This window comes from Ambystoma mexicanum, chromosome 6q (genome assembly GCF_040938575.1).
Source record: "Ambystoma mexicanum isolate Mex_15411 chromosome 6q, UKY_AmexF1_1, whole genome shotgun sequence".
NCBI classification, from domain to species: Eukaryota; Metazoa; Chordata; class Amphibia; order Caudata; family Ambystomatidae; genus Ambystoma; species Ambystoma mexicanum.
Genome location: NC_090937.1, coordinates 1457485392 through 1457497477, shown reverse-complemented (window position 1 = coordinate 1457497477; position 12086 = coordinate 1457485392). Strand labels below are relative to the sequence as shown.

The 12086-nt window shown below is 50.0% G+C and overlaps 1 long non-coding RNA gene across 1 annotated transcript; it reads right to left on the bottom strand.

The window, feature by feature from the left end:
• Positions 1-470: 470 nt before the first annotated feature.
• Positions 471-11199, bottom strand: LOC138515631 (uncharacterized). The gene is made up of 3 exons (XR_011282121.1): positions 11139-11199; positions 846-907; positions 471-756 (listed from the first exon to the last, which is right to left on the bottom strand). It is a non-coding gene; the product is annotated as an uncharacterized lncRNA (long non-coding RNA).
• Between the last annotated feature and the right edge of the window lie 887 nt (positions 11200-12086).

The following is a 12086-nucleotide window of genomic DNA, read 5'->3' as shown; positions in this document are numbered from 1 at the left end:
AGTAATGCCTCCCAACGCCTTTTACTATCTCAAATGCATGGTACTGGTCCACATTGCCATAAAATGCCCAGTATTGCTATAATTGTCCAGCAATATCTTTGTGACATTGTCCAATCCCTGCAAAATGTTTTCCCCCATCACGTTTTTAGTCAGTGTTACTTCCACAAAGTACTTTATACTTTGACTGAGTTTCTTTTTTACACTTATTCACAATTATTCCTTGTGGGAAAACTCTCAAACATCTGTTCACGTTCATTTTTAATCATTTTCCAAATTACTAATGTTTCTAGTCTGTATGCTTTAGATAGCACCATTTGGCACAAGTGGCAACCAAACATAATTTACTACAAATGCTAAATAAAAGTCATAATGTGGTACTTAAATCCTTTCACATTGTATCTTTATTACTTCCACAATGCACTTTTTAAAAATAACACATTTGTATTTGTGACCTAGATACCCCACTGTAATTGAAATTGACATACATGTGTTTTGGAGGGAGTGGGGTGGCAGTGATCCATGTGGCCACCTAGAAAATGAGTGAGTACCCTGGTTTAAAAACAAACTAGTCAGAACAAGACTGTTTCAAAATTCCAGATTGAAAATGATAGTGTTTGTGACGATGATTACTCTAACCACATTTCTTTTTAGCTTCTACATTGCAAATGAAAATGAATGTTACATACGCTTCTGAAGATAATGGACGCGAGAGAGGAAGCGAAAATGATGAATATACATTATGGTTTGATGGGTGACCTAAAGAAAATATGAAATAACATTGTTGTTGTGAAAGGTTCATACACATTTTCCTAAATTAGAGGTAACCATAGGAATATTTCACCAACTTGAAGTCCTTTTCGATGTGCCTGAAGACTGAACTCGTGAAGGAATCTGAGGTGACCTTAGGCTAATGCAGAAAAAAGGATAAAACACCATCATGAAAACGTTTTTCATTAGTTATTGCTTTGAGTATTCCTTTACACACAATAGCATTACTTGACAATAAGAAACAGTTGATAAAGGCTGTTTTTTTTTGTACCTCAATGATACTTCTATATTCAGCCATACAGGAGCACAGGATTGAAAGTAAATGTTGCTCAACATAATGGGCCCGATACATGGAACGTTTTCCTATGGAATTGTGCCATTATAAAAAACGTCCATGAATCAGGCCCATAAGGAACAAGTTACTTACCTGTAACTGTTGTTCTCCAGCATGGGTCTGGCATGGATTCACATGCTCATGAATATTCCCCGTCGTCAGGCTGGGAATCCTCGGTAAAGAAAAAATCAGTATCAGTTTCGTTTCTGATCTGTCTTTCTTAGTAGTAACCAATCACTGATCTCTGGGTCATACTGCCCCCAGCCAATGACTGCCCTCTCCCTAAGCCCCGCCTCTGGCAGCCATCCTCAGATTTGGTAGCACGCCAAGTGGCAGTATGACCAAGTGAAGAGCCGCAGAGGGGTAGGTGGGAGGGTTCGCATGTGAATCCATGCCAGACCCATGCTGGAGAACAACAATTACAGGTAAGTAACTTGTTCCTTCTCCAGTATGGGGTCTGGCATGTATTCACATGCTCATGAATAAAAGAATATATAGCAGTATACACATGCACAACCACGGGAGGTGGCAACAGGCTCAACATTAAGCAATACAACAACTCAACATTAAGCATCTCTTACCTCCTCACCAGGCTCACTTTAAGCGAACAGGTTGCGCAGCACTGCTTGGCCGACCCTGGACTCCTCCCTGGAGTCCCGATCGACGCAGTAGAATCTTGTGAAGGTGTGCATCGACATCCACGTAGCAGCCCTGCAGATGTCCAGCAGGGGCACACCAGACAGGAACGCTGTGGTAGCAGCGATCGCTCTGGTCGAATGGGCCCTCGGACGGCCGGGCAGCGGTCGGTTTGCCAACCGGTGACAATGCATGATGCAGCCGGAGAGCCATCTGGAAATGGAAGTCTTCGAGAGAGCCTTCCCTTGATTCACAGACCCAAAGTTCACAAACAGTTGTGACGTCTTCCGAAAACTCTTCGTGCGGTCCACGTAGAACTTCAGCGCTCTAGCTACATGCAGCGAGTGAAAAGTCCTCTCGGCCGGCGTCGAAGGCGACGGGAAGAAAACTGGTAACACCAAGGGCTCGTTGAGGTGGAAGTCCGACGGCACCTTGGGCATGAAGGAAGGGTGCGTCCTCAGCACCACCCTTGTGTCATGAAAAGTCAAGTATGGAGGCTTGCAAGATAGGGCCTGAATCTCTCCCACTCGTCGTGCAGAGGTGATGGCCACGAGGAACGCTGTCTTCCATGACAGGAACTTCAAAGGCGCCGAATGCATAGGCTCGAATGGAGCTCCCATGAGCCTGGTCAGCACCACATTAAGCTCCCACGCCAGGGCAGGAACCTTCACCGGCGGGAATGATCAGCATAGTCCCTTCATAAATTCCTTCACCAGGCGATGAGACCACAAGGACGCCCGTCCCGTAGTCCTGGTATATCGGGAAATGGCAGCCAGATGTATTTTTATGGAGGCGTGAGCCAGTCCAGCTTTGGCCAGCGACAGTAGGTACGGCAGCACTTGAGGGGCCATAATCCGCAGAGGGTTAATCTTCTGTGCACGGCACCAGACAGAGATGACCGTAACACTTGAGAGTTGAAGACACCCTGGCCTTTGCAAGAACCTCTCTGCAATCAGCCAGAATATCGTACCCTCCAAACTCTAGTGCTGCAGGAGCCAGGCCTGCAAGTTCAGCGACTGTGGGTCGTGATGGAGAATGGTGCCTCCTTCTCTGGAGAGAAGATCCGCGTCCGCCGGCAGCTTGACTGGTGGGGACGTTGAGAAGTCCAGAAGGTCCGGGAACCAGATCTGCCTCGGCCACGCCGGTGCGACGAGGATCATCCTGCACCTGGACTTCTTGAGCTGGTTGATGAGGCGGAGCAGCAACGGCAATGGAGGGAGCGCGTATAGAAACAGGCCGTCCCAAGGGAACGAGAAAGCATCGCCCATACTCCTCGGCTGTGGGAACCTGCTGGCGGACCTGTGGCACTTGGAGTTCGTCGCCGTCGCAAACAGGTCGATCTGGGGTTTGCCCCATCGTTGGAAGAGTCGATCCACTTGATCCTGGCGCAGTTCCCACTCGTGGCACGAGCGCAGCTCCCTGCTGAGGGAGTCGGCGATGGTGTTTTTTATTCCTGCCAGGTGGAAGGGAACCAGAAACATCCCCTGGCTGACGGCCCAGTGCCACAGATCCTGGGCCTCCTTGGATAGGGCTGGGGATCTGGTGCCTCCTTGCTTCCGTATATAGAACATTGTGGTGGTGTTGTTGGTGAAGATCCTCACCACTTTGCCCTTGAGGGACGGAAGGAACGACTTGAGAGCCCAGAACACTGCTCTGAGCTCCAGAATTTTGATGTGGAGAGACCTCTCCTCCGGGAGCCAAAGGCCTCTTGCATGGAGGTCTCCGGTGTGGGCCCCCCAACCCTCCAGAGAGGCATCCGTTGTCACCGTCTCCTGAAACGCCGGGATTTGAAATTCCGTGCCTGACGTGAGGTGAGCACGGATGCCCCACCATAAGATCGCCCGACGGAACTCCTCGTTGAGAGGGATCCCCACCTCGAAACAGCCCCTCGCCTGAAGCCAGCGGGCGTTGAGCAACTCCTGTAGCGGACGCATCCAAAGTCTGCAAAGGGGTACAAGATAAATGCATGAGGACATCATCCCGAGGAGGGACTTGATGGACCTTACCCTGGCCACGTCCGTGGCTAGCAGGCGCCACACCTTGCCCAGGATGGTCTTAGTCCTCTCCTCTGAAGGGGAGGCCAATTGCCCCACTGTATCGAGCTTCGCTCCCAGAAACAGTGCTATCTGCGATGGAACCAGGTGGGATTTGGGGTAGTTGGCGAACCCCAGCTCCGTGAGCAACCGGACGGTCCTCGCCGTGTGTTCGACGGTGCGTTCCCTTGTCCTTGCCCAGATTAGCCAGTCGTCCAGGTAGGGGTAAACGTGGATCCCCTGCAGGCGCAGCCGTGCCACCACTGGTGCCAGGACCTTGGTGAAAACCCTGGGTGCCGACTTTAATCCGAACGGTAGGGCTCTGAATTGGTAGTGGCGTCCCTGAACCACCAACCTGAGGAACTTCCTGTGCCTTTTTAGAATAGGGATGTGGAAGTAAGCATCCTCCAGGTCCAAAGACGACAGGAAGTCGCCTTCCTCCAGCTGTCCCAGCACGTGCTGGAGGGTGACCATCCTGAATTTCTGCGCCTTGATGTATTTGTTTAAGCGACGCAGGTCCAGGATGGGTCGCCAACCGCCTATCTTCTTCCTGACGAGGAAGTACCTTGAGTACACTCCGGAGCCCTGGAGCCTTCTGGGGACGAGCTCGATGGCACCTTTCTTGAGCATCGCCCTTACCTCCAACAGCAGTTGAGGGACGTGATTTTCCTTCCTGGCCACGGGAGGAATGCGATGGCACTTCTTTTGGAATTCCAGCGAGTGCCCGTTGGGCAGGGTGTCCAACACCCAACGGTCGGTGGAGATGGACTCCCACACGCTGACGAACTTCATCAGCCGGCCTCCCACCGGGGTACTTCGGTGGGGGCCCGACAACACGGCCGGGTCAGCCTTGCTTGGAGGCGGCCTTGCCGCCTTGGCCTCCTTGGCGACGACGGCGGGATCCCCCTTGCTTGCCGCGACCTCTGTAGGCCTCCTGGGAAGAGGAGCGGGCTGCCTGGCCGTAAGTGGAGGAGCCACCGCTGGAACCTTTGGAGGCACCCTGTCTGCTCCGGAGCTCCGAAAGGGCTGTCGCTGTTGAAGCACCCCTAGGGCCCAGGCCATCTCCGAGTCGGTCTTGATGGCCTGTAGAGACTTGTCCACCGCCTTACCAAAGAGGTTGTTGCCGTCCAACACTCTGGTCTGGACGTCCTGGCGAAAGTCTGTTGCCTTGAGCCATCCTCGTCATCAGAGGCAAACTCTGTTGCCCAGTTGGCGAAATCCGGTATCAGCAATGTCTGTTGCCACCGTTATGGCGTGATCCGACGCCACCTCGCCTTCCTGCAGAATTTCTAGGGCCTCCGCCCTCTTGTCGTCAGGTAGGAAGTCTAGCAGGGGAGCTATCTTGAAACAGAGCTCCCTGTCGTAGGGGGCCACGATCGCTAAGGCATTGGCCGCCTTAATCGTCGTCGCCGCCGACGAGAAGACTCGTCGTCCCATGGAGTCCAACTTCTTGCCCTCGCTGTCCGGCGGGGAAGTGGAAGTTGAAGCCGCCGCACCTGCTGCCTTCTTCTTAGCCGCTGCCGAGACGACAGAGTCCGGCGTGGGCTGGGCCCTGAGGCACAAGGGGGTGGCATCAGGGACTCGCTACTTCTTCTCGTTCCTGTCCCTCTTGGCGGGTGCCGTGGAAGAGTTCTTGAGGACAGCAAGCCCCTCGTACCAGATGTCGTCGAGCAAAGGCACCGCGAGGACCGTCTTCCTCTTGGCCTCTCATCGTTGGTACAGAAACCCTTCCTTTTTTTGTTCTTCAGGGCAGAGCTGGAAGAGCTTGGAGGCCCTGGTTATCACGGCGTGGAAAGAGCCAATTTCGTCGGCTGGGGAAGCCCGCGGGGGTGGGGGGGTGATGACGGGATGTCCGCTGTGTCATCGTCGCCGTCATCGTCCGTCCCAGTCGCTGTGTCCGTCGCCATATCCTCTCTAGGGTCTGGCGAGGACGAGGGGCCCATAGGTCTCGCAGGTACGAAGGGCCGAGCGGGGTGGACTCTCCTCCGCTTGTTCGGAGGGCTTCCCGACGGGACTGGTTCTGGATCCTCCGTCAGGTTCCGTGGTAATCTCGTCCTTATCTTGGTACATAAGGATTGGATTGCCAACAAAATGGCCGCCAAGCTATCCTGGGGCTCGGGTAATGGCTGCGACGGACGGGATGGACGTTCCACTGGGCCCTCTACGTTGCCATCGTCGCTATCTTCGATCACGTCAGCGGGAACCGTCCCCTGGGATCGAACCTTCTCAAACCTCTCGTTGAGGCTTATGAACCTCTCGTTGTGCCCTATGGACCTCTCGTTGAGGCCCTTCTCGGTTTCCACCAGCTCCTCCTCAGAGGCCGATTCTGAGTCTGTAATGGCCACCAGCCCCCCTCTTTTTCCGCCGGGGGCTTCACTGGGTTCTTAACGATGGGCTGGAAAGAGGACTCCCTCCGCAGTAGCAGGGATACTCTGGGCCCAGAGGCCGGTTCCACGGGCGTAGTCTCAGCTGGCTTCGCCAGGGTCGCAGCGACCACTTCGACAGAGTCCTTTGCCGGATGGATCAAAGCCCTCACCACCTTACGTGCGTCCTGGGCCTTCACCTTGGGGGAAGGGTTAGCTCCTCGCTCCCCCTTCGAGATCGACCGGGTCCGCTCCAGCGGCTTACCCGGGTTCTCGGACTTCCTCTTACCCGAACCAGAGCGCTGGCTCGTGGTCGAACGTGCCGGGGAAGTAGCACCCTGCCTGGCAGCCGAAGAGCCTGACCTTTCGGCGCTCCCGGTGCCCGCGGACTTGCGGTGCTTGGCATTCTGTTGGGCCCCTGTCGCCGGGGCGCCCTCACAGGACTTAGAAGCCCGCTCAGACTTTTTCTTCGCCTTCTCACCTGCTGTGCCCTTCTCCAGCCAGGCGGCGAGGCGGGAATGACGATCTTGTTTGGTCTGTTCCGAAAGGTTCTTGCAGAACGCAGTCCTTCTCCACGTGCGTCTTGTCCTCATGAAGACAGTAGAGACAATGCAAGTGCTCGTCCTCCTTGAAAACGTTCTGCAAACCGCTCCAGGGCAGCACCTGAACAACTTGGATCCGGGCGTCGAGCTTGCCTTGTCCTGGGCCATGTCCGTGGAGGTAGGCCGCACATCTTCCAGAATCCTGCAAGAAGTGTAAACTCGACGAAAACTTCACCCTTGAGGGGCATAGAAGAATTCCGGAAAAGGGTCCCCGTTATCGGAAGTAGAAACGGTGGAGCTTGAGGCTCGATTAAACCAAATAAATGAGAAAATCTCCTGAAAAAGAGCGAAAACGCAGCAAAAACTCGAGAGCTAAAGCACGAGGACTCCCAACACTTGAGCGTGCGGTAAAAATCTGAGGATGGCTGCCAGAGGCGGGGCTTAGGGAGAGGGCAGTCATTGGCTGGGGGCAGTATGACCCAGAGAGCAGTGATTGGTTACTATAAAGAAAGACAGATCAGAAACGAAACTGATACTGACTTTTTCTTTACCGAGGATTCCCAACCTGACGACGGGGAATATTCATGAGCATGTGAATCCATGCCAGACCCCATGCTGGAGAAGTGTCTTTTACTCCTAGTCTATATCTTAATTCCTCTAGGCACAGAAGGAGGCCAGCGCACCATTGCTCTGCACAGGTCTTTCTCTAAGAGGTTTAGATGCCTGATTTCATCATGGGCCCGTCTGCGGCCAGTCCATCCCCTAACACATAGGCTACCTTAGTTCCAGTCAATTAGCGTCCATTTATGAATGAGAATTTTGAGAAAAGCAATGCTCCGCTACATTCCCCCGACTCTTCCAGATAGGAAATCACACATTTTTCGTAATGTTTCACAAAACAAGCAATACCACATGCCAAATACTGAGCCATGGTACACAGGATTTTTATGCTTACGGCCTAAACAGACGTACTTAGCATGTGTAAATAAGGAAAACAAATGTGGTGAGGAAGGGCAAGCATACATTTTTTGAAAGAGAACAGGCAGTCCTTTTGAAGGGTAGATGACTTGTGCAGGTTACAAAAGTGTATAGTGCCTGAAGCAGCGACTAAATGTAGGTCACATTTGGGAAACACTTGTGTATAGGCACGTTATACATGCCATATCATTTCATATCATATCATAAATTAAAGGGTTGTGTGACAAGTGCAGCAAATGTGTTGGAACGATATGAAAACCATGCTAACACAACAACCTACTTTCACACGTTCCCACAGGTGTCCCGACCAAAAAGGTACCTCACATGTGTGGGTGCACCTACCTGGGCGCAAAGGGAAAAGGCTAAGCCACTGGTAACCCCAAGTCTTTGAACAGAGCAGATTTTGAGTTTTTTTGCTCTTGTGGACCACCTACAGATTTGGTCCTGGGATGTCGCATCCACCAAGGAAAACAGGGAACAGGAAAAAATGCATGGGGTTACCTGTTTTCTTTGGTGGCTTGGACACCCGAGGCCCATATCTGTATGTTGTGCTTGTCTGGAGAAAGTGTCAAATTCAGGTGTCGAAACAGACTTGGGGTTACCTGTGTTTTAGGCTTTCCCCTTGGCGCCCGGATAGGTGCACCCACACATGTGAGGTACCGTTTTCATCGGGACACCTGTGGGAACGCGGGACGGTAGGCCATGTGTTGCTGGCGGCGTGTTTTGATGGGTGCGCCGAGTGAAATGTGCGACAAATGCGTTTTTTTCCCCACATTTCAGAATTTTCGGGGGTGTCTGGGTAATAGATTCTGGACCGATTTGCGCAAATCATACCTCTTCGGTTTCCCACGGGTGTCCTCTTTTCGGAAATGCATGGGGTTCCCCGTTTTCCTTGGTGGCTTGGACACCCAAGGCCCATATCTGTATGTTGTGCTTGTTTGGAGAAAGTGTCAAATTCATGTGTCGAAACAGACTTGGGGTTACCTGTGTTTTAGGCTTTCCCCTTGGCGCCCTGGTAGGTGCACCCACACATGTGAGGTACCCTTTTCATCGGGACACCTGTGGGAACGCGGGACGGTAGGCCATGTGTTGTTGGCGGCGTGTTTCGATGGGTGCGCCGAGTGAAATGTGTGGAAAATGCGTTTTTTTCCCCCACATTTCGCACTTTGCGAGGGTGTCTGCGTAATACATTCTGGGCCGATTTGCGCAAATCATACCTCTGCGGATTCCCACTGGTGTCCTCTTTTCGGAAATGCATGGGGGTCCCTGTTTTCCTTGGTGGCCTGGACACCCGAGGCCCATATCTGTATGTTGTGCTTGTCTGGAGAAAGTGTCAAATTCAGATGTCGAAACAGACTTGGGGTTACCTGTGTTTTAGGCTTTCCCCTTGGCGCCCGGATAGGTGCACCCACACGTGTGAGGTACCGTTTTCATCGGGACACCTGTGGGAACGCGGGACGGTAGGCCATGTCAAACTGTCCAGAAAAACCTTCAGCAGACCCACTAGAGCTGATAACTCAAACTGCCTGGTGGTATCAAGGTTTAAGTCTTCCAAGATCGGCGGCAAAAGTTTCCCTGTGAAGGCCGCCAAACTTTGGAACTCACTACCAACCGAGCTGCGTGCCGATCTACCCTATCCTCTCTTCAGAAAGAACCTTATAACCCACCTTAATCTATCCGAAGACTAATTCCCTTTCCTTAAACTGTTGTACTTTGACTCCCTACCTGAGTATAACCCTCTGTATAGCAATATGTAGATACATTTCCTGTGCATTCACCATATAGGCATACCACTAAATACCTGTGCATATTACAATGTAATAACCTTGTCGTAATTTGTTAGGGTCTTCTCTTAGTTCTACTTATTATGTAATCTGTGTATCTCCTTTGTCTATGTATACTGTTTATCATTATGTAACTTTGTAAGCTTTGCATATCCTTGCTGCGCCCTGCTACCTCCGGGTCTGGTGCGCTATACAAATTCAATAAACAAACAAACAATGTGTTGTTGGCGGCATGTTTCGATGGGTGCGCCGAGTGAAATGTGCGGAAAATGCGTTTTTTCCCACATTTCGGACTTTGCGGGGGTGTCTGGGTAATAAATTCAGGACCGATTTTGCGCAAATCATACCTCTGCGGATTCCCACGGGTGTCCTCTTTGCATGGGGTTCCCTATTTTCCTTGGTGGCTTGGACACCCAAGGCCCGTATCTGTATGTTGTGCTTGTCTGGAGAAAGTGTGAAATTCAGGTGTCGAAACAGACTTGGGGTTACTTGTGTTTTAGGCTTTCCTCTTGGCGCCCAGGTAGGTGCACCCACACATGTGAGGTACCGTTTTCATCGGGACACCTGTGGGAAAGCAGGAAGGTATAACATTTGTTGTGTTTGTGTGGTTTTCATAACGTTTGGACCCATTTGCTGGTGCCCTTTGTCACACAACCCTTTCATTTCCCAAATGTGACCTACATTTAGTCGCTGCTTTAGGCACCATACACTTTTGTAACCTGCACAAGTCACCTACGCTTGAAAAGTTCTGCCTGTGCTCTTTCAAAAAATGGATACTTGCCGTTCCTCACCACATTGGTTTTCCCGATTTACACATCCTAAGTGCGTCTGTTCAGGCCGTGAGCATAAAACTCCTGTGTACCATGGCTCAGTGTTTGGCTTGTGGTATTGCTTGTTTTGTAAAACACTACAAAAAATGTGTGCTTTCCTAACTGCAAGAGTCGGGGGAATGTAGCGGAGCATTGCTTTTCTCAAAATTCATAGAAGCCATTGCCGTACCAAGCCAGCCATATCCAAAACATACCTTTTTCGGTCATGTTCCCGCTTTTCCCCCAATCTATGGCATTTTCCCCTACCGAGTTGTTGCCTGACCTACGCAAATCACCCCTTCCTAAACTTGGAATTTTGTCTACTTTTCAGAAATATATGCCTTTCTGTCCTCCAATTCGGCTTTCCTACCCTTTTTTCCATTCAGTCCATGCATGTCCAATTGGCAAAAAAGGCCAAAATCGCCTATCTCTCACAAAACAGTTGATAACCACATCAAAATATTTTTTTTTCGTTTCCACTCAACCTGTTCTTGAAAGCCAGGAAATTGGGGAACTCAGCCCAGCAAACCATTTGTTCCTAGCTCTTACAGGGAAATAAACCACAGGCTCCTTTGTACATCATTTTATTGGCATTTTTTGAAAAAACCCAAAATATTCGCCCTTTTTGCTTATACTCTCTCACCCCCCTACAGCAATCTAGGATTCCTGGGTGGAGTTACGACCGCCTACATGTGGGGAAAAAAGGAGCCAAATTTGGCCGAGATATCTCATGTAACAAAAAAGTTGCAAGGCATTGAATGGCCACATACAGAAATCACCAAAAAAGGCCCTGGCACTGGTGGGAAATACCCATGGCACTTAAAGGGTTAAAACTACATACTTTCCTAGTGTAAAAATGCTTTAATATAAACATTTTTAAACGCTAGTTACCTTTGTAAATGTTCAATTTGCAGAGTTAACTTCTTAATCGTGTCTTCCAATTTTGCAATCTAAATGTTAAAATTATTCAAAATGTAACACATTTTGCTATTTAAAAAAGAAATTATAACCTAAGAGAAAACACAAATAACATTTGATTAACAAAACAATAATTATTTCTGTGTGATCCCATTTAACTACATTTTATGCAGCACATTTAAATCACACATAAATCGTTGGGTAGTTTGCATGATCTTCTTTTATTCTCCAATGCACAAATGGACACAAGGCCTCACCATAATTATAGCATGTTTCATCCATAAAAAAATGGTTAGTGTCTGGTGAACTCTCATATAGTTATAAGGGATACATTACTCAACGTAATAGTATTTCTGGTGCTTGTATCTGCTTAGATTCACATGCCCTGCATAGTCCGACATCTAGTGGTAGTTGCAGAGTAAAATCGAAAACGGACGTCGACAGGGCATGTTAGTAATACTATCCCTAGTGTGACGTGTACCCATAGTCCTTCACTTGTCGAGGTCCCTCAGATTGTTTGTTTCTGACATGTGGTTGCATGAAGTGTAGCGTGAGTATAGATGTAATAAAGCAGAAACAGTGATAACCCAGAAAATATCTATACGCCTTCTACTCCAGAAGGGGAGGAAGGGGGGCGTATGGGAACCTAAGCAAATACAAGTACCAGAAATATGATTACCATGAGGTACCAGAAATACGATTACGATGAGTAATGTATCCCTTCTGGGGCTTGTGGATCTGCTTATATCACATGCTCTGCATAGATTAGCGAGCAGTATCTGGAGAAGGAGGTTGGAAGTGAGAAGGTACAGCGGCAAAGAGATGTTTTAGGACTGCTTGTCCCACCTGTGAATCTGCTTGAGAGTGTATCATTGCAATAATGCTGTGTGAACATATGGATGGAACTCCATGTAGCAACTT